Source organism: Natrix helvetica, assembly GCF_964273705.1.
Source record: "Natrix helvetica genome assembly, chromosome: 3".
Classification (NCBI taxonomy): domain Eukaryota; kingdom Metazoa; phylum Chordata; class Lepidosauria; order Squamata; family Natricidae; genus Natrix; species Natrix helvetica.
Genome location: NC_138549.1, coordinates 37,673,717 through 37,689,183, shown reverse-complemented (window position 1 = coordinate 37,689,183; position 15,467 = coordinate 37,673,717). Strand labels below are relative to the sequence as shown.

Below are 15,467 nucleotides of genomic sequence, written 5' to 3'. Positions count from 1 at the left end.
ACCAGTCTTGATTAAAAATCAAAATGGCATAAAGAGTTTTGAGGAAAGAGATATATATTGCCCTTCATCCGTAACAATTGTCATCTCCCACTGACAATTCAAAAGCCATCAGCCTTCACAAACACTATTCTGTGGTAACATGATGAATCTGATTCAAGAAAAGAGTTTCAAAATACAAATTTTAAACTGTCTGGAAAATAAACTTCATTTTGATGTAAGAAAGATTTTGTCTTGCATATTAACTATGCGTATGATTGCAGGAACTGAAACAATTTTCAGTTACATTGAGGAAGTGGGTGGGCTTACCAGAAGGGTTCATGTAATGAGTCATATAATATTAAATGGAGTAATATTAAATTGGGCAACTAAGTTGATTTGCAACAGATTCAGGTTAACAGAAGGATGTGCTTCTTAACGGAATGTTTAACTAATTTACAGGATTCAGTACCACAGATGTGCTGATGACTACTAGTTTCGGTGATTTTTGAGAACAGATTTGAAACTTTCATTTTCCATATTTAACAGCTTGGAAATTAGTAATAAGGAAGTGGAAAAGAAATAGCATAATGCACACATAAATATGACTTTATCCTACATACATGATGCAGCAAGATCAAAGATACACCAATGGGGAAAAAATGTCAATGACATTATAGAGAAAAGAAATGGTTCAAACTTTTAATGTTTAAAAATGTGTTATACACATAGCTCTAAATGTTGTGATGCATTCTCCTGGATAAGTCACGAAGTCTCAGTGAAAACACTGGAGAAGAAGAGCTTTAGTTCTAAAAGAGGAACCAGCACGAAAAGTCACGTGTGTGGATTCTTAAGGTTGTACTAGCGAAGTGGAACTAACTGAGAGACTTTGTAAGTAAGGAATTAACAAACCCTTGGTGTGAAAATTAGCACTTTTTAACCAGCTACCTAATGTGTGCAAAAAGTAGGGCAGATTGGGTAGCATTGAAATGTGAAAATAAAACAGAAAAAGCACTAAAATAGAGAAGGGAAGAAGATGGAGTCATGAAGGGATCTTGACTGCCATCTAGTGGAAGAGCCGTATAGCTCTTTTGTAGCTGAACAAACAATTTATGCTTGCCTGCAAAGAACTGCAAGTCAGATCTCTGATATCTCTAGCTGAGAATGGTCTCTGCTTGAAATTCTGGAGAGATAAAGTAAACCTAGGAATGACATATTCAGCTCTCCTGTCACTATTAGCTAATCTGATTAGTGTGACTCAAGAGGATTTGGTTAAACAATGTCAAGCTACAGATAGCTCAATGATTTAATTTGTTATAAGGCAGTTTATTTGGTTTTTTTAGTGAACAATCCCAAAGCCTGAATGTCCAAAGCAACAAAAGTTTAGAACTGTGATGGAGAACCTATGGCACACGTGCCAGAGGGGGCATGCAGAGCCCTCTCTATGGGCACATGCGCCGTTGCCAGCTGCTTTCTGGTTTCCAGTGTGCGCATGCGCACCGGCCAGCTGATCTTTGCCTTGGCTGGAGCCCCGAAGACCAGCTGGTTGGCGTGCATGTGCGTGCAGGAAACCATAACTCCAAGTGGCCAATGCATGCATGTGCACCAGACAGCTGGTCTTTGAGTTTCTGGGGCTCCGCGATGCGCGCACCCACAGGCGTTCTGGTTTGGGCACTCGCTGCCGAAAAGGTTCGCCATCACTGGTTTAGAATATTGAAATTATAGTTTGAAATACAGATAATCTTTGATTATGACTGTAATGGAATCTACCCATTATGTTTGTAAGTCATAATAGTCAGTCACCCATGTGACTAACCTGATTTTACAAACTTCTTTAGGACAATTGTTAAGCAAATGTTGTGGTTGTTAAGCAAACCCATTGTTCACTATGGGCTGTTTCTGCTGAGAACTGGAAGTACACTAAATATCTCTTTTTGGCATAAATGTCATACTTCATGGTCACATGACCACAGAATGCTGCAAATAGTCATGCATGCTGGCCAGTTGTGAAGCCCCAAAAGGGCGCATCTATTGGAACTGAGTTGTAAATACTTTTGGGGAGGTCCATTGTAACTTTGAATGGCCACAAAGTGACCAGTCGTAAAGTAAGAACCACCTGTATATAATATACTGTTCAGATATATTTTTAACTCCTGTGTTGAAAATGTATTTGACCAATGAAGCAACACCACATCAATGGTGCTTCCTTTGCCCCTAAGTGATGCTTGTGAAAATAGGGAAACTAGAGATAACTTAGCTCCCCCATTCCACAACGTTGAACCTGTGATGTCTCTTCCTGAAGATGATCCTCCATGGCTGTTCAGTGTAAGCCTTGACCCGGAAAGTTCAATTTGAACTGGAATATACCTATAATTCCATCTTATTCTAACAAAGTCCTTGTCTTTTTCCCATTAAAAATATTTGGGTGTGAAAAGCACCTTTAGATTTCCTGTGGCTCAAGGCTATTTATTTCACTGTGCATTCGTATTCCTATGGCATTGTGAAAATACAATACAATATAATACAATACAATAGCAGAGTTGGAAGGGACCTTGGAGGTCTTCTAGTCCAACCCCCTGCCTAGGCAGGAAACCCTATACCGTTTCAGACAGATGGCTATCCAACATCTTCTTAAAGACTTCCAGTGTTGGGGCATTCACAACTTCTGGAGGCAAGCTGTTCAAGTGGTGATCCATAAAATTAAAAATTAACACTGCAATCCTATGACATCTGTTAAATATGAATAAAATAGATTGCATTTTATTTATTTATTTATTTATTTATTTATTTATTTATTATTTATTTATTATTTATTTATTTATTTATTTATTTATTTATTTATTTATTTATTTATCAGATTTGAAGCGCCACCCAAATCATATGTGTGGCTTTGGGTGGCAAATAATTAGAACAATTTAAAATAAAATTCTGAAAACCACTAAACCATTAAGCCTAGATATAACTGAAACCACAGGAAAGTACCTTCAAGAACTTACATTCAATGTAGATATTTCCCAGGCTCCTTGCTCCCATGGGATTCCCAAGCCTATGAGCAAAACCAGGTTTTCTGAAAAATCAATTGGGTTGGGGCCAGTCTTTGGTTGAGGGATAATGTTCCACCAGATGGGGAGGTCACCTCCTCAATCCCATCAGAAGGAATTCTTTAGAATAAGGAACCTGTAACTTGCCCCTCCTGCTGAATGTGATAGCATAAATAGATGTAATCAAATAGATCATGGGTGTCAAACTGATTTCTTTGAGGGCTGGATCAGCATTGTAGTTCTCGTCCATGGGCCAGCGGGGGTTTGGGAGTGGGGGATGGGAGGACAGATGCCTCCTGCAGCACCCTGCCAGCCAAAATTGGGCACTGGGGGTTGCAAGTGGGCCCCCTGAGCCTCGTTTTCACCCTCCATGGCCTTCAGTACTCTGCCAGATGTTTTCAGATCATTTTCAGCCTGTTTTTGGCCCTTTTGGCCCATTTTCAGCTGGAAAAGCGCTACAGAAGGCCATGAAGGGTGAAAAAGAGGTGTGGGAGGCCCGTATGCAGCCCATCTTAGCTAGAGAAGTACCACGGTCGAGTCTTTTGATATTTCCAGCCCGGCCCTGCAAACCGGATTTAAACATCCTGTGGGCCAGATGGAGTTTGACACCCCTATAATAGAGGTTTTTCCTCAAATAACCTGGCCCTGAGCCATGTAGGGCTTTAAAAGTCAAAACCAGAATCTTGAATTGAACCCAAAAACACTCTGGCAATCAATCCAGCTTGTGAAGCAGAGGGGTAATATGTGCAATTCCAGTAACACCCAACACTCTACTCCACCACATTTTGCACCAGCTGAAGCTTCCTGGAATTCTTCAAGGGCAATGTAGAGCATGTTACAATAATCCATTTGGGAGGTATATTAAAATGTCCAGGTTTATAATTCCCTGCTATTTCATGCTAGATGATTTGAACTAAATCTTGAAGAGTTGTGCTTCTGTCTTTTTCCCCCTTTTAGCTGCAAAGAAGGGTAAAAACTATTTGCTCTCTTTGGTTTTAAATCACAGCTCATGAAAATAATAAATAATGATTTAGGCTGAATTTTATGTTGACTTAGAAGTTCTATTAATCTTAAGGATACTTAACCTCCAATAAATAGATTTATATTCCCCAAATACATCAACAGTTCTAAAAATCTGATGGCATTATGAGCCATGGTGATGCAGTGGTTAGAGTGCAGTACTGCAGGCTACTTCTGCTGCCTGCCAGCTCCTTGCAATTTGGCAGTTCAAATCTCACCAGGCTCAAGGTTGACTCTGCCTTCCATCCTTCTGAGGTCGGTAAAATGAGGACTCAGATTATTGAGGGCAATAGGCTGACTCTGTAAACCGCTTAGAGAGGGCTGTAAAAAGCACTGCAAAGCAGTATATAAGTCTAAGCGCTATTGCTATTATTATTGTTCAATCCTGAGTCCTTTGGGAGAAGGGCGGCATATAAATCCAATAAAAACAAACAAAAACAAACAAAACAAACAAACAATCCACTAATGTGGATGCTTACAATGGGTACAGTACAGGGTTGTTGGAGGTTTTTTTTTTTTTAATTCTTGGACTAATTTAAGAATTTATTATATGATGGGCTTGTTAAAGGTATATTGCCTTTATTATATAAAGGAATGATGGCTTTGGGGAGAGAGAGAGAGAGAGAGAGAGAGAGAGAGAGAGGGAGAGAGGGAGAGAGAGAGAGAACGAACGAACTACAACTCTTACAAATTGGACAACTGTCAAAAGTGTCCTGGCTGAGAATTTTTGTAGGCTGTGTACAAAATGTACAAAATATATTATTTCCAGCTCCCGGCAACGTCTTATTAGTCTGCTTGGTGTCCCTATAACTCCCTTGCTTGCTTACTGGAAATGAACAATGCCTTCTTGGCAGCCTCAAGGTCATGTATTCACGATTTGCTGTAGAGTTTTGGAAAAGGATGAGATACACAGTACCACAAAGGAAGCAACAGCTTCTCACAAATTATGGAGAAATGGCATGCGGCCTATTCATCTAAATGGATAGCAGGCGTAAGATTCCAATGAGGAAACAGGGATGAAAGTGGTTGCAGTGAACAGAGAAGATGAGGGAGAATGAGTTTACAGAATAGCAACAGGAAACTAGACCTTACTTGTTAAGGTTTCTGCCATTCCTGTATTGTGTGTTGCCATCAGTAAAAAAACAACAACAACATATTAATACTGGAATGACCAAGATGATTATTACTGAATTCAAAGAGATTGCTACCATTCTGCCCCATTATATGAACTGTATATATGAGGAAGTTCAAAAGCGCAGCTTTGACTTCCATTCATTCATTGCTGAATGCAGAATATGTTTGTGTATTGTGGATAGACAGTCCTATATTTTAAAAATCAAGTTCAGTTCTGAGAAGAATCTACGTTGAGATAATTATGCCAAATAAAGAAATACAAAATATTGCATGTTAAGGAATTTCAGAAACTCTTCAGTAGGTTATATGTTGGAAGGAAGGAAGGAACGAAAGAAGGAAGGAAGATGTTGAAATCATGCCTCGATCAGTTCCAGTTTTATATGACCTATAGAAGTAGCATTTTCTACTGGAAAGGGGAGAAATAAACATTGAACCAAATTGCATTTAACTTCTCAATACAAACTCAAATGTGAACTTTCAAGACAAGGGGCGCCACCAACTTCCCTTTACTTTGAGGATCTGTTTACTAATGATAGGATACTGTATGTTGGGGAATTATTAGTGTGAAAGACTATTTTGAAAATATTCTTGATTTCATTATCTGTAGCTATATGGGATAATTACAGAAGTGGTCATGCTTATAGAGAAAGTACAAATGCTGACCTAGTCCAAAAATGGCCGGTGTGTCTAAACCCAAAACATTTTCTTCACACCAGAAAAGCTCAAAATCACAAACAAAAGTCAGTGACAAAGCCCATTTGATCTTATAAAGCAGAGATGGGGAACTATGGCCTTTTATGACTTGTGGACTTCAACTGTTAAGAGTTCTTGGAGTTCACGGGTCATAAAAGGGCCATAGTTCTCCATCCCTGTTATAATACAGGAAATTTATAATACAATAGCAGAGTGGGAAGGGACCTTGGAGATCTTCTAGTCCAACCCCCTGCCTAGGCAAGAAACCCTATACCGGCTATCCAACATCTTCTTAAAGACTTCCAGTGTTGGGGCATTCACAACTTCTGGAGGCAAGCTGTTCCACTGATTAATTGTTCTAACTGTCAGGAAATTTCTCCTCAGTTCTAAGTTGTTTCTGTCCTTGATTAGTTTCCACGCATTGCTTCTTGTTCTGCCCTCAGGTGCTTTGGAGAATAGTTTGACGCTCTCTTCTTTGTGGCAACCCCTGAGATATTGGAACACTGCTATCATGTCTCCCCTAGTCCTTCTTCTATAAAAGGTAATATTTGTAAGTCAGGCTTGACATTTCATTACCCAAACTAGGTAACATGATCAATGCTAGTGATTAGTGCACTAACACGGCTAATGTTATGTAGTTTAGGTAATGTAAAGTCTGCAAGACTTCAACCCAGCTCAAAGCACCAAAGAACCCTCATATTTGATATTTCCAAAGCTAGAGGTCTACTAATACCATGATTGTTTCTTAGGATAGGTAACATTTCCTATTGCTTTCAATTAGCTTCTTAACAGCCTGCAATACCTATAAGGGCAGAATTCAGAATTATTCCGCTTGGAGTTTTTTTTTTTTGCAAAAAAAAATATATTCAAGGACTGAATTAAAATTATGGTAATGTTCTGGAGCATAAGAGGGACGCAGTAGCTTAGTGACTAAGACGCTGAGCTTGTCGATCTGCAAGGTCGGCAGTTCAGTGGTTCGAATCCCTAGTGCTGCCTAACGGAGTGAGCGCCCGTTACTTCTCCCAGCTTCTGCCAGCCAAGCAGTTCGAAAGGACGTAACAATGCAAGTAGAAAAATGGAACCACATTTGGTAGGAAGGTAACAGTGCTCAGTGCACCTTTGGTGTTTAGTCATGCTGGCCACATGACCACAGAGACGTCTTCGGACAGCGCTGGCTCTTCGGCTTTGAAATGGAGATGAGCACTGCCCCCTAGAGTCGGGAACAACTAGCACATATGTGTGGGGGAACTTTTACCTTTACCTTTTACTTCTATAGCATAAAATACTGAAGGTTATTTTCCAATCACGTGTTCTTGTTTTTTTTCTTTTCCCCCCTCTCCTTTTTATCCTCTCCCCGCCTCTCTGCTCAAGTCAGTGTCCGCTTTAGCCCAAATGAAATAAATTCTTAGCAAACCCACGTCCCCCCCCCTCCCCACAAAATATCATTCCAGAATTCCAGTGTTTTCTATGAGTGAACAACTATAATGGCTCATCCAAAACCCAATAGTTTTGTAAATTGTACCATCATTACAATAGACAACAAAGCTTTACTTTAAAAAAAAAAGTCAACTAGCTTTTCAGGATAAGGGTTTTTTGAGCACAGTGAAATCAGCTGGCTTTAGGAAACGAAAATTTCAGAGACTCAGAAAGCCATCGGAAAGAGGCATGTTATTCTACTTATATCAGGGGTGTCCAAACTTGGGAACTTTAAGACTTGTGGACTTCAACTCCCAGAATTCCCCAGCCAGCCAGCATGCTGGCTGGGGAATTCTGGGAGTTGAAGTCCACAAGTCTTAAAGTTCCCATGTTTGGACACCCCTGACTTATATCAAATTGGCTTGATAGGTTAAAATGTAAATGAAAATGGATTTGCTTATACGTATTTTCTCCTAACTTTGCCTTTACAAAAATAAAGGCTTTCTAAATCAATTCAGCAGGTTATCAAGAAGACACTGAGCTTGTCAATCAGAAAGGTTGGCAGTTCGGGGGTTCGAATACCTAGTATAGGCCTCCTATGTGAGCATGGGGTTGGACTAGATGACCTCCAAAGTCCCTTCCAAATCTGTTATTGTTAACTGCCCTGATGCTACAGGAAAAGTAACTCAAGAGTGAAAGAACGGGGGCATCCGATTTCTATTCTCTCTTGGTGCAATTTAATTTTTCGGGACTCCAGAAGAAACAAGTCCATTCATTTTCCTGGACCTAATTCTGTCCATCTTAGAGGAACTGATTGATGGATTAAAGATGTCAGGCATCTTAGGGAAAAGTAACCATGTCATACTGAAGTTAAAGATAGCGATGACAGGGAAAAGCTGAGAAGTGTCAGCTTGGACTTTTTCAAGTCTCTTTGCTTGGAATGTAGGTTTTTCATGCACCCACCAAAAGGGTGGGCAGCATGCAATCACTCAAAGTAATCACTTGAAGTCATAAATGATAAGCAAGCCCAAGAGGGATTGTGTAAATGCAATACTGAAAGAGTGAACAGAAGCAATTCCCATGAAAAGGAAAAAGAGATGAAGAAATGTAGACATTTCATAAATTGCTTAGATTGTCGTTTCCTTTATCCAACCCTTCCTTAAACATGCCACACGCATCTTTTATTTGCCCAACTTCCCTCTTTTCCCCACAGCCCCAGAATTTATTTTAGAACATTTAGATCCATAGTTTGATTATATTATAGCCTCTTCTCAGTTTATTCAAGCCTACTTTTTGCTTTCCTCGCTAGAATAGACTATTAGGGTGATAGGGATCATTGCGGCATCAGTTGGAATGTTCCAAAGATATTCTTTTGGCTTAGAGGTCAAAGATGTTCTTTAAACAGATTTCAGTTATGAAAAATATTTTTTTTAAAAAATAATAATAATATATATGTCTAAGTGTAACAAAGGCTCCCCTCTATTTATTGCATTTACTGCAGTCATCAAGATGAAGAGTGAGAGGAGGAATTCTGGGAGTTGAAGTCCACAAATCTTAAAGCTGTCAAGTTTGAACACCCCTGGGTTTTTTTTCTAAAGGGTTAGGGGTGCAAGGGTCTTGTAACTTGACAGCTTTTAGACTTGCACACTTCAATGCCAGAGTTCCTGAGCCAAGATGACTGGAGGAGGAATTCTGGAAGTTGAAGTCCACAAGTTTTAAAGCTGTCAAGTTTGAACACCCCTGGGGTTTTTTTTCTAAAGGGTTAGGGGTGCAAACTGTAACTTGACAGCTTTAAGACTTGCGTGCTTCAAATGCCAGAGTTTCTGAGCCAACATTTTGGTTGCTAAGCAAGAGCATTGTTAAGTGAGTTTCACCACATTTTACAAGTTAGCCATGCCCACTCAGTCACATGGCTGGTAAACCACTCCCATCCAGTCACATGGCCGACAAGCCACTCCCACAAAGCAGGCCACACCTACAGAAGAGGTTCTAAAAAAATTTGAAACCCACCACTGATTTACTGTATTCCAGGAGTGAAATCCAGCAGTTCTGACTGGTTCTGGAGAACCGGTAGCAGAAATTTTGAGTAGTTCGGAGAACCCGCAAATGCCACCCCTGGCTGGCCCCAGAGTGGGGTGGGAATGGAGATTTTGCAGTATCCTTCCCTTGCCACACCCACCAAGCCACACTCACAAAACCGGTAGTAAAAAAAATGAATTTCACCACTGCGGTATTCATAATTAACCTGGGTTTGGAATACAATACAGTTAGTCCACGATTTACAATCAAAATTTCCGTTGTTAAGCAAGACAGCCTTTAAGTGACTCCTGCTCCATTTGATGACTTTTCTTGCCACAGTTGTTAAGTGAATCATATCAGTTGTTAAGTTAGTAACACTGTTGTTCAATAAATCTGGCTTCCCTATTGACTTTGTCAGCACACAAAGAATGATCACATGACTCCAGACGCTGCAACCCTCATACTGTATATACATTCCAGTTGCCAAGTGTCTGAATTTTGATCACGTCACTATTGGGGATGCTGCAACGGTCATAAGTGTGAAACATGGTCCTAAGTCATTTTTTTCAGCGCCGTGGCAACTTCAGACCACCACTAAATGAATGTAGTGGGGTAATTAGGAAAGATTAGGGAAAAAAGGTATACAAAATAACTGCTTATTTAACATAACTATAAGATCCAGCTAGCAGATCTATATGTCACATGGAAAAAATGCTTTTTGTGTTTGCAGGCATTACCAGGAAACAATACAATAGCAGAGTTGGAAGGGACCTTGGAGGTCTTCTAGTCCAACCCCCTGCCTAGGCAGGAAACCCTATTCCGTTTCAGACAAATGGCTATCCAACATCTTCTTAAAGACTTCCAGTGTTGGGGCATTCACAACTTCTGGAGGCAAGCTGTTCCACTGATTAATTGTTCTAACTGTCAGGAAATTTCTCCTCAGTTCTAAGTTGTTTCTCTCCTTGATTAGTTTCCACCTATTGCTTCTTGTTCTCCCCTCAGGTGCTTTGGAGAATAGTTTGACTCCCTCTTCTTTGTGGCAACCCCTGAGATATTGGAACAATGCTATCATGTCTCCCCTAGTCCTTCTTTTCATTGAACTAAACATCCCCAGTTCCTGCAACTGTTCTTCATATGTTTTGGTCTCCAGTCCCCTAATCATCTTTGTTGCTCTTCTCTGCACTCTTTCTAGAGTCTCCACATCTTTTCTACATCATGGCGACCAGAACTAGCTGCCTCAAATTTGAGATGAGCGTTATACCCCAGCTCAGAGTTTAATTCAATTTGGAGAAGGATTCCCTTTGTATCTGGTTCTCAATATTCTCCCCCAACCATTGCATCCCATCCCATCCTCCCAGTTTCTCTCCTTCTGGGACTCTGATAATGAAGACAAACAGAAAGAAAGAAGAGAAATAGGAGATTTTTAAAAAAAATGAAATATCATTTTTCTACAGATTACTGACAACAGTGGATCAGCATCGTTGGATACAGGATAGGCGGCAAACAAATTCAATAATAAATGCAAATAAAAACAGAAAATTTCCCAGCTTGAAAAATGAGGCAAAAATCAACCTTCTTTTGGTTGGCTGTGATTTGTCCTCCTATCTGGAACATCCAAGTTGATTCCGGAGCAATGGATGAGTTTTAGAGGATGGTTGTATAGAAAAGTGGAAAGCTCATGTTGAATTCAGATTGCCCTGGAAATTATTCCAGCTATTTCCTGATTTCAGAATAGTAATAGCTTGGCTTATTCGGAGGGGTGTCTGAGTCAGTACAAGCAAATTCACTCATCCCCTGCAGCTTTTGGGAAGAAATAAAGAACTTATTAAGAGGAAGGCTGTGACTGCAGCCAGAAATGTATATTTAGAAAATAAGGGTTGTTTTTTTTTCTTTCCTCTCTTAAACCGTTTCTGTTTTATAAGAAAATGTCTAAAAAGCAAAGTGAGTGTTGTATTGTGCAATCATGTCAATTAAAGGTAGTCATCAACTTACTTCATTTAGTGACCTTTTGAAATTACAACGGCACTGAAAAAAAATGACTTACGACCATTTTTCACACTTAGGACTGTTGTGTCATCCCAATGGTCACATGATCAAAATTCAAATGCTTGACTACTGGTTCAAATTTATGATGGCTGCAGCGTCCTTGGGTCATGTGACCTTCTGACAAGCAAAGTCAATGGGGAAGCCTGGATTGACTGAACAACCATATTACTAACATATCAGCTGCAGGGATTCGCTTAACAAATGTATCAAGAAAGACTGCAAACTGGACAAAATCCACTTAACAAACGTCTCACTTAGCAACAGAGATTTTGGGCTCAATTGTGGTTGCAAGTCGAGGACTACTGAATATAACTGACTGAATGCATAGATCCTAAAACGTACCTTCAATTTTTTTAAAAAATAAATAAACTTGAATTATGATTTGAATAAAGCTAACTGATAGGGACTGAGCTTTATGTGAGCTGCCCTAGTACTAACCAGGATTTTTCACTGTTTGATTAATAATTATATTTTTATTTACCTTCAAATTAATTTCTAATAATTTTGAGTGAATTTTCCTGAATTAATACTTACAGTCTAATGACATTTTCTTGAAAGAAAGTCCCATTTATTACAGGAAGCAGACTTCCAATTAAGTGTGCTTTGAGTTGTACACTTGATGGTGTGTCCTTGTTTCTGACTCTTTCCTATATTATTTAAAGGGATCTGATTTAAATCCAAGATATAAAGTCTTTCAAGTAATGCCCTTATTGTTTTTCACAATCACACCCTTCCCCGTTGTGTTTCTTGCAACTTGATTTTGGGGCTTCTGTTTTTATTTTGAAGGCCATTATCACGATTTACTTCCTTTAGGAAGAAGAACAAAGCATTTTGGCCTCTTTTGAAATAAAGGCTATTTTGTTTCAAAACCCCTCAAACAGGCAGTGCATGGGTGGGTTAAGCAGCTCATTTCCGTTCTTATTTTGAATAGTGTCAAACATTTTTTTTAATGTCACTTAAGGGGAATATCAACCAGTAATACAAAATGGATATGATTTTTATTCTATCCACTGACACCCAAGACCTGCCTCATTATGGTGGTGGTGGTTTTTCTGGGAGGGAGAAGCAAAGAACACTGTTGGGGTATGTTTAAGGCATGTTGCTGTCACATGATATTGTGGTGTTTTTCCCCTTAACAGAACTGGGGTGGGTGTGGCCTATGCATGACGCATCCGGCCCGTGGGCTGCCAGTTTGACACCCCTGGTCGTCGTCTTCTTCTGCCATATCCATCATCGGACGTTGGTGATCATGTTGGCAATCCTATTTTTGTCAACAGCCACATGACAAAATGCTGTTGAGTTTTGTCCAAACCAGTTCCTTAGGTTTTGAAGCCATGATGTTCTTATCTTCTGCCTGGACCCCGTTTGCCTTCAATCTTCCCCTGGACGGGGATTAAGTTAAGGATGCCCTATTTTTCTGGGTGTCGCATCACATGTCCAAAATATTCTAACTTTCGCTTTTCAATGGCTTTGATGATTTCCCTTGGCTTTCCCAGGCGGCTTAGCACCTCCCCATTTCTGATTTTGTCAACCCACTTTATATGTAACAGCCGTCTGTAAATCCACATTACCCCTGGTCTGAGGTATGTATTCCTAGGACAATTCGCTGTGGACAACTTGCCATAGTCAACTTGCCACACACAGTCAACTTGCCACATTCAACTCGCAGTGGCCAACTTGCCATGGCCAATTCACTGCAAAACATCTCACCATGGCCAGCTCACCGCGGGACATCTTGCCACGTAACAAGAATTACATTAACATGGAAGAAATTGTGGAATAGAACCATTAAAGAAAGGATGCCAAAGGAGGGACAAAATGAAATGGGAATGACAAAAATGTAAACATTTTTAAAATAGTTTAAATAATTAAATTGTATTATTGAATTGTCCTGTGGGGAGTTTTCCCATGGCAAGTTGGCTATGGTGAGGTGGCTGTGGCAAGTTGTCCCATTCCATTCCCAGCAGGGCAGAGGTGGGATTCACTTACCTTCCCTACTGGTTCGCAAAGGTGGGTGCACTCGTATACTCTTCTTAAAAACCAGTGTTTGGAGATCTACAACTTCTGGAGGCAAGTCGTTCCACTGATTAAATGTTCTAGCTGTCAGGAAATATCTCCTTCGTTCTAGGTTGCTTCTTTCCTTAATTAGTTTCCATCCATTGCTTCTTGTCCTGCCTTCAGGTTTGGAGAATAGGTGGATTCCCTCATCTTTGTGGCACCCCTTAGATATTGAAGCACTGCTTTCATTCTAGTCCTTCTTTTCATTAAACTAGAGACACTCAATGTCCAGCAACTGTTCTTCAAATGTTTTGGCCTCCAGTCATCTCTAATCATCTTTGTTGCTCTTCTCTGCTGTTTCTAGAGTCTCAATATCCTTTTTTATATCATGGTGAGCAAAACTGGATGCAATATTCCAAGTGTGGTCTTACTAAAGCATTATAAAGCATGCTAGAACTTCATGTGATCTTGATTCTGTCCCTCGGTTAATGCAGCCTAAGACTACATTGGCTTTTTTTGGCAGCTGCAGCACACCACTGGCTCATATTTAAGTGATTGCCCACTAGGATAATATTGAAGAAAGACAGCAGGGGGAAAAGATGATAAGCAGGAGTGAGGTGGATGGACTTATTTACAGTAGCAATTTGTGCACTGTTGGGAGAGATCATCCTGGAAAAATTCTCTTTGTATAGTGGCTAAGAATCAACACCAACCTAATGGCACATAATCATAATCATATAAACATTTGCAAACATATTTAATTGGAATGTAAAGACCTTTCTTTGTCAACAGAAAACTGCATATAGCAACCATGAATTAGTCGTTCTTCAATTGTAGCAGTAATAAGTAATATCAGGGACACTAATAAATAATTCAGTGTTAGAATGGTTTCCTGAAAAGAAGCAAAGATTTAATTGCCAGGAAAGCTTTCAGACAAAGCATTTGTTTTTAATTATGAAGAATGTTGCACTCAGTTGTAGAATATACAATTGCTCTATATGTGTATGTGTGATGAATTGGTACTATGTCTATACATTGACTGGTTCTAACCAATTAAACAGTGGTTAATGATTTTGTTGTCACTCTTTCTCTAGTGAATTGTGGGAACATCTCCTTCCACACTAGGTTCTCTGAAATTTAGCTTTACATCCAAAAAAGTGGATAAATCTGGACCAGCCCAATATTCCTTTGCTGTTTATGAGGGAGAAACTCTGTAATGTGTATCCTGGGTTGAATCTCCACACTTCTAGTATAGCCTTATGTTTAGCACTACACGAATATGAATAGGAAACAAGAATTGGTTTTTTTTAAAAAATTGCTTATGAAATGCAGTGCTTTGACATGTCGCCTTGTAAAATCTGTACATTTTCATTTTGTGTAAACACCTTCCTGTTGTAAAAGCTGGCTGGACTGCTATTGAGCATAGAAATATAGAAAGTTAACCCAGAGTAGATACGTAGGCATCTGTTGCTAACCATGGCAAAAGGAAAGGTGAAAGGTGTGTAGAAATATCACCATGCAACCCTGCCGTTTTAGACTTTCATCCCAACATTAGGCAGAAGTATAAAAATGACTGATTGTGCTTTCACATATTGCTCATTTAGTCCAACATGGATCATGTTGAATATAGAAAGTCCCCAATGCTTGCAATATTGAAAACAACTAAACATTCAAGGCAGTGGTGGGATTCAAATTTTTTTACTACCAGTTCTGTGGGCATGGCTTGGTGGGCATGATGTGGCTTGGTGGGCGTGGCAGGGGAACAATACTGTAAAATCTCCATTTCTTCCTGATCAGCTGGGACTTGGGAGGCAGAGAATAGATGGGGGCAGGGGCAGTCAGAGGTGGTATCTACTGGTTCTCTGAACTACTCAAAATTTCTGCTACCGGTTCTCCAGAACCGGTCAGAACCTGCTAAATACCACCTCTGATTCAAGGTCTTGATGTAGCTGCTGAAAGCATATTATATATACATATATATTTATCCATATTGCAAAATAACATGTGTGGCAGAATGCTTTAAGAGTTTCCTGTGGAAATTGTTTTTAACTGTTTTTCTCTTTCTAGGATACATTTGCATTTTCTTATTTTTCTTAACCATCATTTTGTTCCATCTCATTTCCA

General features: G+C 39.7%; 1 protein-coding gene across 2 annotated transcripts in view; it reads left to right on the top strand.

Moving 5' to 3' along the window:
* ATP10A (ATPase phospholipid transporting 10A (putative)) overlaps positions 1-15,467 on the top strand; it is a 323,794-nt gene that overhangs the window by 49,005 nt on the left and 259,322 nt on the right. The gene's annotated exons all lie outside the window — the stretch shown is intronic.